A 23,360-nucleotide genomic window follows, 5' to 3' on the forward strand; every position below is an offset into this window, starting at 1 on the left:
ATTCAGTGGCATTAGGTACATTCACACTGTTGTGCAGCCATTACTGCTATCCATTTCTAGAACTATTTTATCATCCCAAACAGAAACTGTGTCCATTGAACAATAACTCTCTATTCCTCCCTCCTCCCAGCCCCTGGGAACCTCTATTCTACTTTCTGTCTCTATGGATTTGCCTGTTCTAGGCACCTCATACAATATTTGTCCCTTAGTGTCTGGCTTTTTTCACTTAGCATGACACGTCTTCAGGGTTTATTTAAACTGGTACACCCACCCTGCCCTTACCTTCATTTAGTCCTCATTGAACTCAGGACGGGAGGGGTTGTTCCCATTCCACAGCTGAAAAAACTGAGGCTCACAAGGGTAGAGTGGGGACTTTTCCTCGGTTTGACTGAGTCTATCACTTGCTGCTGGCAGCAGGACACCTGCCATCAGTGGTCCAGAGTCAGACAAGGAGTGGTGATCTGGCCTCTTTGCCGCGCATACCTATGCTGAACTTAAGTGATTGCGCATCTCCCTCACCAAAACCAGAGAATAAAAGGTACATTCTCCCCAAATACCTTCTGGAGGTCACTAGGGTCTGGCACAAGAATCCCACCCTTTCTGGGCAGCGGGTCTCTAGCCGGACCCTTCCCAAAGCACAGCTCTGCACCTGGCTCTCCAACCTTCCTCCCCACCCGTGGGCGTAAGGTGAGCAGACACCCTTGCCCACGGACAGCCCACTCCTTCCCCACCTGCCGCCCTCCCCCTGCAGCATCTCCAGGCTGAGGAAAGAGCCTGGGTGCAGCCCCGTTGGGAACCATCTCACATTCTCCCTCCAAATCTGTCCTCAGGAGGGATGTCGTGAGGGCTGTGGCAGCAGGGTCTAGCTGTCCCAGGAACAGGTCTTCTCTCAGTGCTGGCCTTTTGCTACTGCCCTGAAAAGGACTCGCACTCTGAAAGCTACATTCCAGTCACCGGCAGACTGTGAAAAGTCTACCTCTATTAACGGTACGTTTTCCAGTATGGAGGTTTCTCAAAAAACTAAAAATAGGGCTTCCCTGGTGGCGCAGTGGTTGAGAATCTGCCTGCCAATGCAGGGGACACAGGTTCGAGCCCTGGTCTGGGAAGATCCCACATGCCGCGGAGCAGCTGGGCCCATGAGCCACAACTACTGAGCCTGCGCGTCTGGAGCCTGTGCTCCGCAACAAGAGAGGCCGCGAGAGGCCCGCGCACTGTGATGAAGAGTGGCCCCCGCTTGCCGCAACTAGAGAAAGCCCTCGCACAGAAACGAAGACCCAGCACAGCCATAAATAAATAAATAAATAAATAAATAAATAAATAAATAAATAAATAAATAAAAATTTTTTAAAAATTTATTAAAAAAAAAAAACTAAAAATAGAACTACCAAATGATCCAGCAATTCCACTCTGGGGTATATATGTGAAAAAACCCAAAAACCCCTTATTTGAAAGATACATGCATCCCTGTGTTCATAGCAGCATTATTTACAATAGCCAAGATATGGAAGCAGCCTAAGTGTCCATCAACAGATGAATGAAGAAAGAAGATGTGATACACACACACACACAATGGAATACTACTCAGCCATAAAAAGAATGAAATTTTGCCATTTGCAGCAATATGGATACACTTGGAGGGCATTTTGCTAAGTGAAATAATTCAGACAGAGAAAGACAAATACTGTATGATATCACTTGTATGCAGAATCTAAAAAATACAACAAACTAGTGAATTTAACAAAAAGTAAACAGACTCACAGATATAGAGAACAAACTAGTGGTTACCAGTGGTGAGAGGGAAAGGGGGGAGGGGAAATATAGGGGTAGGGGAGTAAGACATACAAACTATTAGGTACAAAACAAGCTACAAGGATATATTATACAACATGGGGAATATAGCCAATATTTTATAATAACTATAAATGGAGTACAACCTTTAAAAATTGTGAATCACTATATTGTACACCTGTAACTTATATCATATTGTACAACTATACTTCAATTTAAAAAAAAAAGTTCGCTTTCCACAACCCAATCACAACAGCTCATTAATTGATGGAGTCCTCCTAAACAAGTCTAATACCTGCTAACAACACACACTTCATAGAATACATTAACTGATGCCAGGCAATTATCAAGTTTCTTCTCTATTTAATACAACACAGTGCATCACTACTGTAGCACAATCACCTTAGAAGATGGTAATTTTTGTCCTTCTGTGTATCATTTTGATCCTAGGACATCCAGACAGGCCTGCCCCTGCAATGCCCGTCTTTGCCAAATCTCTCCCACCATCCCCAGCTTGGACCACCATGGGGCCTCTTCACTAGCTTCCCTGCCTTTGCTCGTGCCCTCTTTGAGTCCGTTTTCCCCACGAATGCCAGAGTGACCTTTTAAATATGTAAATCAGATCATGTCATTCCCTGCTTCAGAAGTTCCAGCGGTTGCACACAGCAACTAGCCTCACCTCAAGCCCCCTATGGCCTACTGATGGTGCCCTGAGTGGTGTCACCCAGCAGCCTCCTGGCCTTGTCCCTTCCAGGCACATGGCTTCCCCCTCTCCCTCAAACACCCACCCCAGGGCCTTTGCACTGGCACATCCTCCCCCAGTTCTCTGCCCAGCTGGGTCCTTCCCATTCCCTGCAGTCACAGCAGTTGTCACCTCCTCAGAGAGGCCTTCCCTAACTAGTCCAGCTGAAGTAGCCCTGTCACTCGCTATCACATCACCCTGATTTATTTCTTCGTGCTTCTTATCAGTATCTGAAATTATTTTATTTGCGTTACATGTTTACAGCATCTGAAATTATTGTGCTTTTTATTACATGTTTACTCTCCGAGGACAGAAGCTTAGTGTGTGTTGATAACGGTCATGTCTCCAGGGACTATCATGGATTAGGCACTCAGTAATGCTTGTTGACTGACTGACAGAATAATTTTTTTTTTTAAGTTCTCCTTTTACTCCGACTCTCCCTCAGCCCCTGTCTTATGGTTCTCCTTGAAGGGACTATAGACTCCACTTCACCCCCGCCCCACTCACACCCACACCACTGCCTTTAGATTCCGTCCCTTTGCTCCTCTGCAGCTGTTCTCACCAAGACCACCTCACCCACTCCAGGGCTCCTCAGCCATGCCCCAGCTCAACCTGCCTGCATGCCCCTGCGTGTGCAAACCCAACCCATTGCTGACTAGACTCTGTGTCCCCCCTCCCCAGCCCTACTCCTCTTACGTGATCACCTACTCCCCCACTTGCCCAAGCAGGAAACACAGGAGCCTGGGGCAGACACTTTCTGTGTCCTAGCCGCATCCCCGGGCACACCTGATTTCGGCACAGCAATTGTGAATGGTCCCAGGCACACAGCCTGGGTCCCACATCAAAGGCACCCCTCAGCATCCATCAGATTTTTCAGTGGCCACAGGAGGCCACTCAGCAGGAGATAGTGTGTCAACTTGACCGGGCCATGGAGTACCCAGATATTTGGTCAAACATTATCCTGGGTGTGTCTGTGAGGGTGTTTCTGGATGAAGTTAACACGTGAACTGCTAGACTGAGTAAAGCAGATGGCCCACCCCAGTGTGGGCAGCCCTCGTCCAGTTTGTTGAAGGTCTGAATGGAACAAAAAGGCGGACCTTCCTGAGAGTGAGAGAGAATTCCTCCTGCCTGTTTGAGTTGGGAACATCGGGTTTTTCCTGCCTTCTCTTAAATTGAAACATCAGCTATTCCTGGGTCTTGAGCCTGCTGGTCTTCAGTGGTCTTCTACCCCAGTGGCTGTCCTGGGCTCCAGCTAGCTGACTGCAGATCTTGGGGCTTGTCAGCCTCCATAATCACATGAGCCAGTTCATCATAAAATGCGTCTCTCTCTCTCCCTATTTATTTATTTTTGTTACATGTTTACATGTAACAGGTTACATTTAACAAATATATAGAGACATTATATATATATGTACATATGAGAGAGTTATTGTGATGAATGTTTAATATATTTAGATGAAACATAATGAATATTTATACAGCACATTTGTTCTGTTTCTCTGGAAAATCCTAATACAGGCAAGCGTCAACCCCTGGGAGATGGGCGCTAGTGGATAGGTGCCCCAACTTCCTGTCCTTCTGAGGGGCGATTCAGGGGAGTATTCTACATGGCTTCTCTGCCCACTGCAGTCACCAGCTCACTCACGCACCTTCACGGGAGTCTCTTCCTTCCCTGTGCCCTCCCTCTGCTTCCTGGGCCTGCTCCTGTACCTCTAGCTGAGTCTCAGGCTTGATTTCAGCAGGACTCAGCCTGGGGACCTCCTAGATGCCTCCCATCCCCACAGCAAACACATCCACTCAGTCTCCGGACTGGTAGACTCTACCCCTAAGGCCCTCCGACACTGTCTGTATTAGTTTCCTGTGACCACCGTAACAAGTCACCACAAACCTTGCGCACGGGGTCGGGGGGTGGGGGAGGAGGTTAAAAAGAACAGAAATGTATTCTCTCACGGTTCTGGAGTGGAAGTGAGAAGTCAGTATCCCTGGGCTGAAGCCAAGGTGTCAGCAGGGGCACACTCCTTCCCAAGGCTCCAGGAAAGAATCTGGTCCATGCCTCTTCTTGTGGCTGCTGGCATTCCTTAGCTTGCGGCCGCATCCCTCCTGCCCTTGCTTCTATGGTCCCGTTGCCTCCTTTTCTATCTGTGTCAAATCTCTCCCTGCCTCCTTCTTATAAGGAGACATGTAACTGGCATTTGGGGCCCACCTGGATAATCCCATCTCAAAATCCTTAACTTAATCAGGCCTGCAAAGTCTCTCTCTCTCTCTCTCTCTCTCTCTCTGCTATATAAGGTAATGTTCACAGGTTCCAGGGATTAGAATCTGATACCTTTGGCGGGGGGCATTTTTCACCCTCCACAAGTCTCCCCATCATTCTTCCCATGAACTATTATGAACAGCCTCCTGTCCGGCCCCACCAAGTCCATTCTCCAGGCTCTAATCAGAGACACTTTTCCAAAAGGCAAACCTGCTCAGGTAGCTCCGAGCTCACAGCCCTGGAAGGCTTTCTGTTGCCTGCAGGACAGGGTGCCCATTGCGGAGCCAAGGCCCCACCCACCTCTGCACTGCCCCTTGCAGCTCCCGGCTCAGACGCCTTGGAGACCAGGACTGCTGTCATGAGGGAATGCGGATGCCAGGATTTTTAGAAAACCCAAAAATCCAGGTTTGGCTCGGTTTGGTTTTGAATGTGAAACCTCTCAGTGTTTAAATGTTGGCAGCTAATTTAAAAAGAAAATGTAACATACCGCAGGCCACAGCAGTCTTCAAGCTGTCCCCTTTCAACCTCTGCCCAGCAGCTGCAGGACGTGCTCCTTTCTGGCCTCAGGCATCTCCTGATCTCCCCGCTTTGCTGGAAGCACCCCCCTGACCACCCCAATACACTCCCTGTCTGACTAACCCCTGCTCTCCTTCTGGTGGACTAACTTCTGTCACAGCTCACAATCCCCCTCCAGGGGTGGTGTCGCCCATGGGACTCTGTCTCCCACCACACTATGAGCACCTCAAAGATAAGAGCGAATCCTCCCCTTTCTTTTCTTTTTTTTTTTTTTATACCATTTTAGTTTCTTATTTATTTATTTTTGGCTGCGTTGGGTCTTCATTGCTGCGTGCGGGCTTTCTCTAGTTGCAGCGAGCGGGGGCTACTCTTCCGCTGCGGTGTGCGGGCTTCTCATTGCGGTGGCTTCTTCTATTGCGGAGCACGGGCTCTAGGCGTGCGGGCTTCAGTAGTTGTGGCTCTCGGGCTCTAGAGCGCAGGCTCAGTAGTTGTGCCGCACGGGCTTAGTTGCTCCGCGGCATGTGGGGTCTGCCCAGACCAGGGCTCGAACCCGTGTCCCCTGCATTGGCAGGCGGATTCTTAACCATAGCAACACCAGGGAAGCCTAATCCTCCTCTTTTTGTTAGAGAACCTTACACATAGGGAGTGCTCAACAGATAGTTGTAGAATTATGAATATGTCCTCACCTTTAAGAAAGCATCAAACATTTTATTTTCAGAGCAGAGCCACAGATTCACCAAATTTGGAAATATAAATATGGGTTAAAGTTGTTTCAAAATGAGTCCTTCAGTTTAGAATTCAAGATTGTTTGGTCTATTGCAGCAAAGGGCAGACAGGAAAAAACAGATGCTTCCTGCATTTTATGGGCAGATTCACTAGTCACTGATTTGTACACGGTTTGCTGCAAGCACTCAGTAGCCTTCTGTAGCTGGGACACCTGTATCCATCTGCACACACCTGCATGCCCCTATATCCCAGCTCATCAATACTACTGTGGTAAGGTTAATCATTCTTATGAGTGTGAATGACACTCACTTATCTGCTTTGTGTATACCAACTTGACCTCACCTGCCATTGTATCATCCCAAACCCTCTACTAGGAAGGAGGTGGGTGTCACCACTTCAGATAAATCATGCTAGGAGTTTATACTCATATTATTACTGCAAAAGAATACCACAAAGTTTAGAATTCTTCCTTTACCCCAAAAAGTCCATTAAAAGAGTTAATTTTACAATAGCCAATACAAAGTAAGAAGGCTGAATTTTGGAAGTCAAAGGGTAAAATCAACTAGAGCATTGTAAAGGTGGATATTGGGAGGGCAGGGGGTATATATTTGGCCTAAACAAGCTGGATCAGTCACTCCTAAACAGTTCAGCACCTTTGCACTTTCCAAATTATCTACCATCAACACACATTACCTTTAGAATCAAGCAAAGGATAAAATTTTTAAATGTGTGGAGAAACTACTAATCAATTAGCAGAGGCTTCCCAAGAATCCATGGTGCTGCTGGACTCGGTACCACTGGGGCAACAGGAGGTGGGCAAGACTTTGCCATCCTGGGACATGTCACAGACTTAGGAAGCTAGCACACCAACATGTGGCACTCAGCCCGGAGGAGGGAGGACGGCGGGGTGGTTGGTGGGCAACCAGCAGGGTGAGGCCCATGGTGTGAGGGGGGGTCCAAGAGGTCTCATGTCCCAGAAGAAACCTTATGGGGCTTTCAGATGTTATTTTAATACTACTTTCATTTCACTGTGTGTGTGTGTGTTTCTATCTCTTCATTGTCTTGTAACTCCTGTTACTAAAGCCAATGACTTGCTAAAGGAACAAAGTCTGGTGTTGTACAACTGGGTGCGGGAGGGGCTGGCAAAAGCTTCCTTTATAAATTTAAATCTGATCCTGTTTCCCTCCGATCCTCTTCCCCCTGGGACCCTACTGCAAACCCTCCAGGCTCATTCCCTGAGTTGGAACCTGAATGAATTCTTGCAGCTCCTGCACCCACAGTGCATGTTCACATCTCCTTGCTCTGCACTTACTGTCCCTTGTTTAGAAAATCCTTCCTCACCATTTCAGTCTAATAAATCCTATTCATCCTGTAAAACTCAGTGCCAGTATTAGCTCTCCCATGACACCTCCCTCTCCTGGCTGCTGCTTTGATACTTAACAGTGCGTCCTCTACATCTCTGTAAACACGCATCACTTCTGCCATCTCTTGTGAGCTTCTTAAAGGCAAGAGACGGTGTCTTTTTCAGCTTTGTATCCCTGGCTATTTGCACTAACCCCAGCAAAGGGCAGGTGCTCAAATCCCACTTGAGGAACTGATCTAGGTGTCTGGGAAGTGCTGTGTGAGGGCCCATGCTGCTATCTGGATCCTTGGTAAAATTCTCAAGGTCAAACTGGTGGAGGCTCTTGCAGAAGTAGCTTCTTTTGCCCATGAGATTCCTGGTAGATCAGTATCCACCCTCACCACGCCCTCTACTCCCTATGTTTGATGGATCCTGCACCCAGGGCTGGAGCTGTGCAGAGGACAGATGTGCCGAAGAGGCCAAGCGCACTTCTGCATCCTCCTGTGGAGTCCTACAGACCCGCACGGGCTATTCCTGAGCCCAAACCCAGGCCTGGGGTGGCCACACACTGACCCCTCTGCCCCCTACTCCCCGCCCGGGCTGGAGGCTGTAGCAGAGCCAACAGCAATGCTGTGCACCCAAGGTCGAATCCAGGGTAGAATGTTGGCCTTGGGGACCTGACTGGTGCCTCCCTCCCCTGCAGCCCTCTCTCGTCCGACTCACTACATCCTCCAGCCTTCCCGCCACTCACACCCCTGCAACAGGCCAGGCATTTCCACACTTTTGCACGCACCGTGCTCCCTGCCTGCAAGTCCTCCTCCACCTGGCCAGCTCTGCTCAGTCCCCAGCAGCCCTCACAGACGCCTCTCCTCTGTGACCTCAGTCCCAACTCCCCTCCCCTGTGCAGGCTCCCCAGTGCCCACCACTCAGTGGTAATGATTTGCTTCTTCTCCGATTCTTTCTTCCACCCTCACGTGGTGTCCTGAGGACAGGGGTGACCTCTGTGTCCCAGGGTTTCCCTCAGGACTGGGGCAGTGTTTTGTATGCAGCAAGTGCTCAATGCGTGCTTGTGGGCACAAAATCAGATATTGAGAATGGTGGAGAAAGCATCTAGAAAACAGTTACCCCAGTCTATGCCTTCCCCAGGAAGAGCAGGTATAAAATTCTTTCCTTTTTCTAAAGAAATATTTGCAAATCTTTTGCCAGAATCTCTGCAAGTGAGCATGTACAATTACTGCAAATGCTATGGATGAGGAGAAAGGTGAACCTCTTTAAGATATTAATTAACAGGGACTTCCCTGGTGGTGCAGTGGTTAAGAATCCGCCTGCCAATGCAGGGGACACGGGTTCGAGCCCTGGTCCGGGAAGATCCCACATGCCGCAGAGCAACTAAACCCGTGCGCCACAACTACTGAGCCTGCGCTCTAGAGCCTGCGAGACACAACTACTGAGCCCACGTGCCAGAGCTACTGAAGCCCGCGCACCTAGAGCCTGTGCTCTGCAGCAAGAGAAGCCACCGCAATGAGAAGCCCGTGAACCACAGCGAAGAGTAGCCCCTGCTCGCGGCAACTAGAGAAAGCCCGCATGTAGCAACGAAGACCCAATGCAGCCCAAAATAAATAAATAAATAAATATATAAAGATAGTAATTAACCACACAGACTGACAATGTGGTTAATGAACAGGCTTCTCAGCAGAGACACCCAGATGTGGTGGGGCTGAGCCCCATCCCTCTCTTTTTTTCATGGGAAAGCTACACCTTTACCACCCTCCTTTCAACCAATGAGAGTTCACTGCCTTTTTCTATTCTCCTTTAGCCATAATGCTTCAGTTTAACCAAGCAGTTGGAGAGAAGGCCACTGAAACTAATTTCTGAAGTGTTTTGCAGGTTGGAAAAGGAGGCAACATGGTGCTTAAAGGCACTACTGCTTCTGTGATGGCGTCCAAGCCAAACTATTAAATTTTTTATTTTTTTAAGACACACAATACATCTAAAATCTCAATTCCAAGAAGTGGGGGGGTCTCTATTACAAAAGAACGTCTCCATCAAAATGACCTGCTGCGCTCTGTTTCTTCCTGAGCAGACGGGGGCCCGGGGGCTGCCGGGGAGAAAGAGCTGGTCAAACCCCCTCCTCAGAGGCCTGGGTTTCAGAGGCTTCCCTCCCTCTAAGCAAGAGAACAACAAACCACCAGTCCAGACTCCGACAGCTCAAAAGAAGCAGCTGTGTTTCTCACTCAACACCCTCCTTTACCAGATGAAGGACACCGATTCATGGAGTCTATATTTCAGGCCATTTTTCATACACCGACAAGAAGTGAATTAGGAAATCATATAAGTACAATACAGGAGTCATCCCTTCCTATTGATCACATGTAATTTACATCTTACAGAGAAGTGAATTCTTGCATTCTCACTCCACAAGGAAAATCTCAATGATTTATTCATTTCAAATGAAAAATAGAAGGTAGATGAGAAGAATGACTTCACAGACGCATCGTTCTCGGGGCACTGGTGCGAGGCTCTCTCGTACACTGCCCGAAGGGCTCCGTGTGCAAGTCCCTCTAATTAACAAGGTGAATCAGGCAGCAGCTCTCTAATTAGTGAGCATGACAAGCCAGTGGAAACAGGCAGGCAGACTGGTACACATAGCTGGCCAACAAAGGCACAGCACATTTCAAGTGAAAAATGCAGATTTCTTCTAAATAACTATTAAAAGTAAGACGGTTGGGGAGAAAAGAACACCTAATTTTAATTCGCATGTTTCGTGTGTAATCTTCATTCATTCTCAGGGATAACCAGCTCCTTTGGTAAGACAGGGTTTGTGTCAGCCCTTTGTACAACCTTTCCAGGCAAAGCATCACTAAAAACATGGGCATTTTTGCTTGAAATAAGAATCAACATCTTAGTTTGGGATATATGATCAATTTGCGTGTGTTTTAGTCTAGTAAGCAATACCTGCCATTTATCTTTATTTCTTGTTCTTCCAAAACTCAGAGATGTCTGATGGGAAACCCTCTCCAGAGATTTGCTCAGTGCTGTTCAGTCTCTCGGGACACATTGCAAGGAGCCCCCATAGGACAGAAACTGCTAGCACCTCCACTCTCTAAAGAGGGGCAGGGCCCCTGCAGGGCCACACCTGGTTACCACCTTGGCCTCAAGGTGAGTCTGGACTGCCACCGGACACAGGTCTGGCACCCTGGCCATTTGCCCTGGTTTTACCTGCCTTTGCTCGTCTGCCATCTTTAAGGCCTTCAGGATAGCACCTACCTTTGCTGTCTTGAAGGCAGCAGCCAGGCAAGCTCCCCCCTGCAACAGCCAAGCTCTGTGGGTGCAGCCTGCAGTCACCCGCAGCACAGCAGTATGTCAGTGGGGACACCACCATGCACGTTCACCTCCTAACTGATGGCTCCTAAGGACACGACCACACCATGCTGCCCGATGGGTTTGACTTCACTGAGGATGGTGAACAACCTCTGAGTCTTTTCTATTCCAGCCACTTGCAGTGTTGCCCGAAAGGTGTTTTCTTTCAGCATCAGGGACTAGATATTAGGTAGCTGCTGAAACAGTCTTGTGAATGGAGAACGTACTGACTCAGATTCAGATACAACACACATCTACTGAATCTCCGTCCCGGACACTTTGCCGGGCACTTCCTCTGGAGCAGGCACTGATGATACTACTGTTTATAGTTTATGGTCAGGAGGGGTAAAGAGTGTGCCCTGGGTCCCTCAGCTGGCAAATGCTGCTGGAAGCAGACAATGAACTCTGGGTTTATACCCCAACCTGCACTCTCCTCTCCTCTCCTCTCCTCACTAAGACTCATGTGCCCCTGCTCTGACCCGCAGGCCAAAAAGTGTCACTTCATAAAACTCACTGCTCTTCCCACAACAGCAAACTCTAAGACCCATAAGCAGTTCAACAGTTGTTTCCAAAGAATAGTCTCCCTGCCTGTCTGGAGAGAAATAAGAGGGACAGCTTAGAAATATGGGGATCCTTGTAAGGGCACCCATACCCACAATTTTATTGTCCCTGGAGCCTCATAAAAGATTATTTCCAGGCAAAGGTAAGTGACAAAGATCTGAAAAGCAGTCATGGAGGAGGGGGCAGTCAAAAGAAGCTAAAGGAAGCTGGGCCAACTGGGAGACTGCACAAGCCCTGTTTCACTGCGGCTTGGGGTTCCCCTCCCACACGTGCCAGGCAGCTCCCAGATTAAATTTTCTTGGGGTTTTCTCTGCATCCATGCAAACATCCACCCACATGCTCTCTCTTCCCTCTTCAACTCTTCACTCACGATCAACTTCATCTATATAGTCTCCATCTTACGCACAAACTCAGCATTTAAGAGTCTCCAGCGCACACTGGCCCACAGGACAGCGGTGGCCGAGGGGACAGGCAGGGCAAGTGTGTCACTCCTGCCTTCTCCCCATCCTCCCACACGTTCCTCACCAGCTCTGCCTGCAGAAACCTTTGTAGCCCCTCGCCTGCACCCACTCTTCCACGAACTTACCCTCATCACCAACTCCCCCTAGAATAACAGCCGCCCTCCTCTGAATCCTGTAGGGATCTGATGGGGCTTTCTTGAGCCATCACCCTCTGTTTCATACGTACAGTCACCCGGGCAGCAGAACAAAATTGTGCTTTCAGCCAGTCAGACCTGGGCTCCAATTCTGCCTCTACCAATTTCAGGCCATGATACCTTATTTCCATCATTAAGTTTCTGCTTCCTTAGCTGGAAAAAGTGGAAATAACCCTCCTACCTTGAAGAGTTGTTCAGAGGATTAAATGAGATGAAGCTGAACTAGCTTCGTGTGGTATCTGGCATATACCAGGTGCTAAGGACTAATCTAAGAAAAATTCTTTTCATTTTGGAAACTACCTGGTATAATTTAAAAAATGATGTATTTGAATTTCATTTATGTCTGCTACCAACCCCAGGCAGGTCAGTCATGAACTAACTACGTGACCTTGTGCAGGACACCAAACCCCTCTGAGCCTCAGTTTCCTCATCCATAATATGAGGTTAACCATACCTGACTCACAGGTGTGGTTTAATGAAGCAATAGATGCCAGAGCCCTCAGCACAGGAGTCACTCAGTAAATGTCAGTCAGAAGCAAGAACCTTGTGTGTGCCCGAACCTGACAAAGAATCTGAACAGGAGGACTGCTCTCAATAAATGAATATTTGTGGAAGGAATGAGAAGAGAAGAGGTGTAACAGATGCATGTACCTTTGGCAATTTTTATTCTTTATGGGTTTGGGTGAGCCACTTGCCCTTCTGGGGTCTCAGTATTTTCAATCTACAAAATGGGAGAAAATCTGTCAACCTCATTGGATTGCTTCCAGAATTAATACTTACAAAATGTAAGTCTAGGGAAAAAAGTACATCAAATTATGAAACAAGGACTATTTCAGAAACTTAGTTAATTATTTCAACTGGAGTGAATATTATAGATAAAAGCATCTATTACATTCATTATAATCTATTACATTCATTATAATTTGATCATAATTATATGATCAAAATTTGATGGTCACTTTTTTGCTCAGATACCAAGTATTTCTGCCTTTAACTTGTGGAGGCGAGCCATCTGAGGTAATTCAGGACAGCTGTTTTTACATTAATCATGGAAAATTTTAAATTTCATTAAAAAAATTACAACATGTTTTATGTGCAAATAGTTTTAAATGTCTGAGCTTTCTTACTGGAAAATTACAACATATTTTATGTGCAGATAGTTTTAAATGTCTAAACTTTCTTACTGGAAAGTTAGTATGTGATTAAAAATTCCACAGTAAATTTTTGGGGATTTGCAAAGCATTGAAATAAACAGACTATGTTTACTTATGTTTGGAGCAGAATGGTAAATACCCACTTTAAGTAAGTTATAATTTGTCTTTAGGAATATCTCTTGGCGCTAATGCCTTCTATATACATAGCTGAAATGCTTGTCTTATCTGAAGCTAACTTTAAAAAAATTAAAAAGCACTAGACAATACTTACTCAGCCCTGCGGAACATCTATCCCTGCTGGTAGAAATTCTCCATGGCCAGAGATTCTCTACAGCGACACCAAGTTTGCCCAACCGTAGTTGATATTCTTAGGGGATTGCTTTTCCAGCAACAGGTAAAGTCAGGGACCAGGGCTAAATGGTGAATCGTAACTACCAGCTTTAATTCAGAGTTGCCTGGTAAAAAGTCCAGTACAAGGTGTATTAGTTTCCTAGGGCTACCATTAAAATGTTCCACAAACTGGGTGGCTTAAACAGAAATTTACTGTCTCCCAGTTCAGAGGCTAGAAATTCAAAATCAAGGTGTCAGCAGGATTGGTTCCCTGTGAGGGCTGTGAGCTTGTTACAGGCCTCTCTCCTAGATTTTTGTGGCCTCAGGCATTCTTTGGCTTGTAGATGGTGTTCTCTCCTATCTTTACATCATCTTCCCTCTGTGCCTCCAAATGTCCCCTCTTTATAAAGACAGCAGTCAAACCAGATTAGAGCCTACTCTAATGACCTCATCTTAACTAGATCTTCTGCAAAGACCTATTTCCAAATAGGGTCACATTCACAGACACTGGTGGGGTTAGGACTTCAGCATCTTTGGGGGACACAATTGGGCCCATAACACAGGGAAAACTGTCGAGAGTCACTGGTTTAGAAGTAAAGTCTCCAAGGCTGCAGCTGGGCAGAGGGAGGAAGTGTGCAGCTGGCCTGCTCTTGCCAGGCCTCCTGGAAGGCAGTTGGCAGAACTGCCATAGTGCAGGGTCTGCCCATTGGCCCTGCAGGCTTGGAAGCTGGGTGTTGCCAACAAGTGGAGAGTGTATCCATCTCACAGGGGCTGTGTTCCATGAGGCTAGCTCTCAGGACTGCTGTAAAAACTCAGCATGCCCACTTATTGATAGAGAGGGACCGTTCACAGGGAGGATGCTGCTTGGGTCTACATGATCTGCACATTCTCCTCCTCCAGGTGAACATGCAGCTGTGCAGAGAGTGTGGGTTTGTATGTTTCAGGGCATCACAGCTTGGTCTCCATCTCCACACAGGGGTAGCCCTGCTCATAGGGTAAGGTGCTGCCAGGATTCCCTGGGGAGGGCCTAGAGTGGCCTCTCATAGTCTCCCCCTGCTGACCTTGAGTGGACCAGACATGTTTCTAAGAGACATATTTTTCTGAGATATTCCCAGGAACCCTCCTATTGACAAACTGACTCTGAAGAACTCAGCTTTGATTCAATTCCTGTAGATTTCATCATTTAGCTCTGAAGTCATTCTCTCCTCCTTCATTTCCGGGTTCTTGGGGTACCTCACTATGGTCCCCAACTACATACCCACAGCCTTCCTGAGAACATGTTTGCCTTAATTAATTCTCTCTTTAAAAATAAATAAAACCCGACCCTCTGACTGTGGTATTTTATTCAGTGCCCCTCCTGGACAAGGTCTGCTCTTCCTCTTTCACAAATAGGGGCTGACCAGACAAGCTCATCAAGATCCACCCAGCAGGCTCTGAGCAGAGCTGGCAGTGGGTGTGAATGGCCAGGAGGAACTGGTCTTTGGTGCGATGTGCAGCGAGCTTGGGGGGACTCAGATGTGGCTAAGAAACAAAGGAAGTGCTATAAGAATTCTCTTTTGGACCAGCACATTGGAGCTCCTGAAAAAAGGTCTGCAAATAAATCATTCCTCCTGTGCCACATAAAAGGTTCAAATAGATCACTGATGTCAATTATACCTCAACAAAGCTGGAAAAAATAGAGAAACTTGAGATATTTTAAAAAATAGATCACAGATTTTTCTAAGTGACAAGACAACTAGATGCACAATAAAAAACAAGTCTTATTCTGAGATCAGGAATATACATCTCTACTAAAATATAATTATTTGGGGGTAAGCTAGTATTAATGGCAAGGATCATGCTTTAACTTAGAAAACCACTTTAAAATCAGCACTCAAAATGAGTAGTTGAGATCATGGACATAAATAACCAAATAATTTCTTACTAAATATGAAGTAATCCCTTTAATCTATCTTCCATTTCATCCACGTCTTAATAAGAGCGAACTTATGGTTATCAGGGGAGAAGGAAGGGGGGCGGGGATAGTTAGGGAGTTTGCGATTGACATGTACACACTGCTATATTTAAAATAAATAACCAACAAGGACCTACTGTATAAAAAAGATGGAGAGGGGACAAGAGAATGATATAGATGACATGAGACTGGCCATGTGTTGATAATTCTTGAAGCTAATTGATAGATTCATGGGGATTTATTACACTACTCCTTCCACTTTTGTGTATGTTTGAAATTTTCCATAATAAAAAAATTTTTTTTTAATTAAAAAAAAATAAAGTGTAGATTGAGGAAGATAAAAAAAAAGAGTGAACATCTCCATCTTTACTGTCTTGCTGAATACAATTAGCACCTGATTCCTGCTTTTAAGTCAGACTAATTTCCCATTTATATCTCTGACAGCTCCCTACAGCCTATTTGACTTGTCTGACACATTTGCCAGATATTAGGACTCCATGCAAAAGAGATATTTCTTACCCTTACCATTTGCGGACATGAATAGGTTTCCGGGAGGCTTGACATGTGGATAGAATCTCTGGCAAAAAAGGGTGAAAAAGTCATTAAAATAGAATTATCACTAGTTTTTAAAATAGGAATACCTTAAAGAAGATTCACCAGATACTGGGAGATTTAAAGATTTATTTTAAAATGTGTCTGTGATGTTTCTGTATAACAGCAGAATCTGTACAGCAGATAGAGATTCCCTTCATCCTGCCCCATAGAAATGGCAAATTCTATAACCAAGGCAAAAGATGCAGAACTAAGAAGCCATGGCAATTGGAACTAAGAATCTGTACGATCTCACCTATAAAGAGACCAACAAAGCACTGTAAAATAACAAACAGAAAGGCATGGAGGTGAAGAACATGGGGCTTTTGAGTCATGTAGCCCTGTTTGAATCCCAGCTTCCCTCCACCCTCATTACTGCTTCCTAATTACTGTCAACTTCAGTTTTCTCATCTGGTGGGCAGTTCTGCCTGATTTGGATCCCCAACCAAGGAGCCATACCAGCTGTGGAGCTTGTTCTGCGGCCCTGCCCAGGCAAGGAAGCAGATTTGAAGTCCCATCTACTGTACAGTAGAGCCCCCAGTCTAGCCCAGATAAGTGGCCTGGCTGGAGCACCCAGGGGGCTGCATGGCCCCATCCTACAGTCCTACTTATAGTGGTACCTGAGCACAGAGCCACACCAGCAGTTCTGCCCACACATAGAGCCGAGCCAGTGGCCTTCTCTGGCCAGAGAACTCAGTGGGCAGTTCTCCTGATTCAAGTTCCCAGACAATAAGCTATGCTATCCTTGGAGCCTGTTCTGCCACCCCACCCAGGCAGGGAAGCAGGTTCATGGTATAGTCCTGCCATGAGTATAGCCCTCAGTCCCACCTAACCAGAAAGGTTAGCTAGAGCACCTGGGAGACTGTATGGTCCACCCTACAACCCAGCTTGCAGTGGCACCCAAGCTGAGAGCCCAGCCAATGGCTCTGCCCATCTGCAGACCCAAGCCAGTGGATGTGGCCAGGGATCTTGGTGAGCAGTACTGCCTGATTTGGGTTGGCAGGCATCAAGTTGTAATGGCTGTGGAGCCCATTCTATGGCTCCCATGGTCAGGGAAGCATATTTGCAGCCCTGCCCAACTGCTGAGTGTAGCATTCAGTCCCACCTGACTAGGAAGCCTGACTGGCAACTGTGGAGTCCATCCTATAGCTGCGCTTGGGCAGGGAACAAAGCCAGCAGGGCAATCTGTTTCCAGCCAGCAGCACCACACACACACACACACACACACACACACACACACACACACAAAGCCAGCAGTGCTGTCTGTTTCCAGCCAGCAGTACCACACACACACACACACATACCTCAGAGCTTGGGCAGTAGCCTCATCCAAATAGAGACTATGGGTGTGAGGTTGTTATATACTACATATATTGTATTATTCCATAATAAAATAAGTTTCTATTAAAAAAAAAAAGACTATGGGTAGATTTCTCAACAGAAACTTTGCAGGCCAGGAGAGAGCAGGATGATATATTCAAAACATTGAAAGGAAAAACTGTCAACCAAGAATACCATACCTTGAAAAGCTGTCCTTCAGAAATGACGAGAAAAAGACTTTCTTGAACAAACAATAGCTGGGGGAGTTCATCACCACTACACCTGCCTTACAAGAAATGCTAAAGGGCATTCTTCAAGTGGAAATAAAAGGATGCTAATTAACATCATAGACATGTAAATGTATGTATAAAACTCACTAGCAATGGTAAATTTATAGCCAGAGGCAGATTCTTTAATATTGAAATGGTGGTATATAATTCACTTACAGTTCTAGTTTAAAAGTTAAAAAACAAATGTATTTAAAATAACCATAAGTGTAATAATTTGTTATTGGATACACAATATAGAAATATGTAAACTGGAACATCAATAACCTAAAATGTATGGGGGGAAATAAAAGCATAAATTTTACGTGTGCTATTGAAATTCAGTTGTTATCAGCTTAAAATAGGATCTTGTAAGATATTTTATGTAAGCCTCATCGTAACCACAAAAGAAAAACCTGTAGTAGATACACAAAAGATTATGATAAAGAAGCCAAGCATAAAGCTACACAAAGTCATCAAATCACAAAAGAAGACAGCAACATAAGTGAGGAACAAAGAATCTACAGTCAGAAACAATTAACAAATAGACAACAGTTAAGTCCTTTCCTACCAACAATTATTTAAACAAAAATGGAGTAAATTCTCCCATGGAAGACATAGAATGGCTGATGGATAAAAACACAAGACCCAAAGGGGATCAACCCCTCAAGAAGATATAACAATTGTAAATATTTATGCACCCAACATCAGAGCATCTATATAAATCAAATATTGACAGAACTAAAAGGAGAAATAAACAGCAACACAATTATAGTCGGGAACTTTAATACTCCACTCTCAAAAATATAGATCATCCAGATAAATAATCAATAAGGAAACAGTGGATTTGAACAGCACTATAGACCTAATAGACATAAACAGAACATTGCAAAAAACAACAGCAGAATCATACCAACTACCTTTTCCAACCACAATGGTATGAAACTAGAAATAATAGCTGGAGGAAAGCTGGAAAACTTACAAATACACGGGACTTAAACTACAGACTCCTGAACAACCAATGGATCAAAGAAGAAATCTAAAGGGAAATTTTAAAAATGTCTTGAGACAAATGAAAGTGGAAAATTATGGGATACAGCAAAAGCAGTTCTAAGAGGGAAGTTTACAGTGATAAATGCACACATTAAGGGAAAAAATCAAATAAACAACCTAACTTTACACCTCAAGGATGTAGAAAAAGAGCAAACTAAGCCCAAAATTCGCAGAAGAAAGGAAATAATAAAGATTAGAGCAGAAATAAATGAAACAGAGGACAGGAAAACAATAGAAAAGATTGGCAAAACCGAGAGTTGTTCTTTGAAAAGATAACCAAAATTAATAAACTTTTAGCTAGACTAACCAAGAAAAGAAGAGAGAGGAGCCAAATAAATACAACTACAAATGAAAGAGAAGACATTACAACTAATACCACAGAAATACAATGGATCATAAGAGACTACTATGAACAACGATACCCCAACAAATTGGACAACCAAGAAAAAAATGGATAAATTCCTAGAAATATACAACCTACCAAGACTAAATCATGAAGACATAGAAAATCTGAAGAGGTCAATAACAAGTAAGGATTAAATCAGTAATCAAAACTCCCAACAAAGAAAAGCCCAGGACTATATGGTTTCACTGGTGAATTTTACCAAACATTCAAAGAATTAACACCAATCCTTCTCAAACTCTTCCCCAAAAAATCAAAGAAGAGGGAATACTCCCAAACTCATTTTAAGAGACCAGAATTAACCTGATACCAAAGCCACACAAGGACGCTACAACAAATGAAAACTATAGGCCAATATCCCTGATGAATATAGATGCAAAAAATTCTCAACAAAATACTAGCCAACTGGAATTTAACACTACGTTAAAAGGATCCATGATCAAGTAAGATTTATTCCTTCTCTGCAATGACTGTTCAACATATGCAAATCAATAAATATGAAACACCACATTAATAGAATGAAAGACAAAAATCATTATCTCAATAGATACAGAAAAAGCATCTGACAAAATACAAAATCCTTTCATATAAAAACTCTCAACAAACTGAGTACAAAAGGAATATATGACAACATAATAAAGATCATATATGACAAGTCCATAGCTAACATCAAATTCAATGGCAAAAGATTGACAGCTTTTCCTCTAATAATCAGGAACAAGACAAGAATGCCCACTCTCACCAGTCATACTCAGCATAGTACTGGAAGTCCTGGCCAGAGCAATCAGGCAAGGAAAAGAAGTAAAAAGCATCTGAATCATAAAGGAAGGAGTAAAACTGTCTGTTTGCAGATGACATGGTTTTATATACAGAAAACACTAAACACCACCAAAAAAATGTTAAAACTAATCAATGAATTCAATAAAGTTGCAGAACAAAAAATCAACACACAAAAATCAGTATCGTCTCTAAACAGTAATAATGAATTATCTGAAAAAGAAATAATGAAAACAACCCCATTTACAATAGCATAAAAACAATAAAATACTTAGAGATAAAGTTAACCAAGTAGGTAAAAAAGATCTCTACCCTAAAAACTATAACACTGTGATGAAAGAAATTGGAGAAGACATGAATAAATGGCAAGATTCTTTGTTCATGGATTGAAAGAATTAAATTGCTAAAATGTCCATACGACCCAAAGCCATCTATAGATTCTATGCAGTCCCTATAAAGATTCCAATGACATTTTTTACAGAAATACAAAACACAATCCTAAAATTTGTTTGAAACCACAAAAGACCCTGAATAGCCAAAGCAATCTGAGAAATAAGAATAATGCTAGAGGCATCACATTTTGTGATTTCAAACTACATTACAAAGCTATAGTAATCAAACAGTATGATACTGACATAAAAACAGATCCATAGACCAATGAAACAGAATTGAAAGCCCATAAATAAGCCCATGCATGTATGGTCAGCTAATATTGGACAAGGGTTCCAAGAATACTCAATGAGGAAAAGGTAGTCTCTTTGATAAATGGTGTTAGAAGAACTAGATATTCACATGCAAAAGAATGAAACCAGACCCCTATCTTACACTACTCACAAAAATTAGGCTGAAATGGATTAGGCTTAAATGTAAGACCTGCAACTGTAAAACAAGAAGAAAGCATAGGGAAAAACTTCTTGGCATTGGTCCTGACAACATCTTTTTTTGTTATGATACCGAAAGCACAAGCAACAAAAGCAAAAATAAACAAGTGGGACTGTACCAAAATAAAAAGGTCCTGCACAGCAAAAGAAATAATCAACAAAATGAAAAAGCAACCTATGGAATGGAAGAAAATATTTGCAAACCATATATCTGATAAGGAGTTAATATCCAAATATATAAGGAACTCACTCAACTCAATAGCCAAAAACCAAATAATCCAATTTAAAGATGGGCAGAGGACTTCCCTGGTGGTCCAGTGGGTAAGACTCCGCGCTCCCAATACAGGGGACCTGGGTTCAATCCCTGGTCAGGGAACTAGATCCTGCATGCCACAACTAAAGAGTTCCCATGCCACAAATAAGAAGTCTGCATGCTGCAACTAAGAGTCTGCATGCCACAACTAAAAGATCCTGCATGCCACAACAAAGATCCTGTGAGCCACAACCAAGATAAATAAATAAATGAATAAATTTTTTTAAAAATGTGAACCTTAAAAAAAAAAATGGGCAGAGGATCTGAGTAGGGATTTTTCCAAAGACATCTAGATGGCCAACAGATATATGAAAATGTGCTCAACATCACTAATCACCAGGGAAATGCAAATCAAAACCATAATGAGCTATCACCTCACACTTGTTAGAATGGCTATTATCAAAAAGACAAGAGGTGACAAGTGTTGGCAAGGATGTGGAGAAAAGAGAACACTTTTGTACTGTTGGTGGGAATGTAAATTAGTGCAACCAGTATGGAAAACAGTATGGAGGTTCCTCAAAAAATTAAAAGCAGAACTACAATATTTTCCAGCAATTTCACTTCTGGGTATACATCCAAAGGAAATGAAATCATTATCTCAAAGAGATATGTACACTCCTGTGTTCATTGCAGCATTATTTACATTAGCCAAGACATAGAAACCACCTAAGTGTTCACTGATGGATGAATGGATTAAAAAAATGTGGTCTATATAGTGAATTATTCGACCATAAAAAGGAAGGAAATTCTGGGACTTCCCAGGTGGTCCAGCGGTTAAGACTCTGCGCTCCCAATGCCAGGGGCCCAAGTACGATCCCTGGTCAGGGAACTAGATCCCACATGCCACAGCTAAAGATACTGCATGCCACAGCTAAAGATCCCACATTCCACAACTAAAGATACCAAGTGCCACAACTAAAGATCCCGCATGCCACAACGAAGATCCCGCATGCAGCAACGAAGATTCAATGTGCCACAACTAAGACCCAGCACAGCCAAATAATTTTTTTTTTTTAAAAAGGAAGGAAATTCTGCCATTTGTGACAACATGGATGGGCCTTCAGGGCATAACGCTAAGTAAAATAAGTCAGACGAGACAGACAAATACTGTATGATCTCACTTATATGTGGAAGCTTAAAAAAAAAAAATCAAACCCATAGAAACAGAGAACAGATTGGTGGTTGCCAGAGGCAGCAGGTAGGGGAAATGGGTGAAGCTAGTCAAAAGGTACAAATTCCTAGTTATAAGATAAATAAGTTCTGGGGATGTAATGCACAGCATGGTGACTATAGTTAGCAATACTGTATTGTATATTTGAAAGTTGCTAAGAGAGTAGATCTTAAAAATTCTCATCACAAAAAATTATATCTAAAAAAAAAATTATAACTATGTGAAATTATGGATGTTAACTTATTATGGTAATCATATTGCAATATGTACATATATCAAATCATTATGTTGTATACCTTAAACTTATGTGTCAATTATATCTCAATAAAACTGTAAAAATGTTCAGAATTCTTTAGGTATCATCAACTGTACTGTAAAGAATATGTTCCATTAGTCTGTAATGGTCAAAGTCAATTACAGTGGCTGAAATCTAGGGACACTGGCATGACCCTATGGCTGTGGGACCCAAGACTCAGGTCAGTAGGGCCTTGTCTCTATGTGAACATTTTAAACCCTCACTGTCTTTATAGCTTCTCTGACTTTTCACATATTCCTTCTTTCTGTTATATAAACACCATATGCCTATTCTTCATCTCCACTTGCATGTTTAATAGCCAAGTCAAATTTAACACGTCTGAAGCCAAGCTCCTGAAATTCTCCCCCTAACCTGCCCTAGCCACAACTTCACCCATCCCAATTAAAGGCAGCTCAATTCTTTCTGGTGCTCAAGTGAAAAAGCTTAGAGTCACTCAGCTCTTCTTTATCTCAAACTCTATACCCAGTCCATGAATACATTTTGTCAGTTCAGCCTCCAAAATATATCCAGAATCCAATCATTTCTCTCTCTACTTCTACCACTGCCACCCTGGTGCAGGTCCCCCTCTTCTCTCTGGGGATTACTGCAATGGTCCCTAATCAGCCTCCTTGCTTCCATCCAGACCCCTCATGGTAATTCTCAACATAGCCTGACCAATTAAGTCAGAGCATAACCCTTCCATTGGTCAAAACTCTCCAGTGGTGTCCCATCTCACCCAGAGTAAAATCTGTATATGTTGGAGTCTTAGATTTATTTGTTTGCTATATTGTTGCTTTTAGTTCCCTGCTGTGTTTTTGTGGGAGATGACAGTGGCCTGCAGTAAATGATAGGGATGGAGATGGAAAGGGGTAGATAGACAAGAGAGATGAAACAGGGAAAGGGAAAAA

General features: G+C 43.9%; 1 long non-coding RNA gene across 1 annotated transcript in view; it reads right to left on the reverse strand.

Moving 5' to 3' along the window:
* LOC133078815 (uncharacterized) overlaps nucleotides 1-23,360 on the reverse strand; it is a 211,905-nt gene that overhangs the window by 21,164 nt on the left and 167,381 nt on the right. Inside the window, exon 3 of the long non-coding RNA XR_009697946.1 lies at nucleotides 15,908-15,959. This is a non-coding gene — a long non-coding RNA (uncharacterized LOC133078815). The remainder of the gene's footprint in view (nucleotides 1-15,907; nucleotides 15,960-23,360) is intronic.

The sequence above is a fragment of the Eubalaena glacialis genome, chromosome 18 (assembly GCF_028564815.1).
Source record: "Eubalaena glacialis isolate mEubGla1 chromosome 18, mEubGla1.1.hap2.+ XY, whole genome shotgun sequence".
NCBI classification, from domain to species: Eukaryota; Metazoa; Chordata; class Mammalia; order Artiodactyla; family Balaenidae; genus Eubalaena; species Eubalaena glacialis.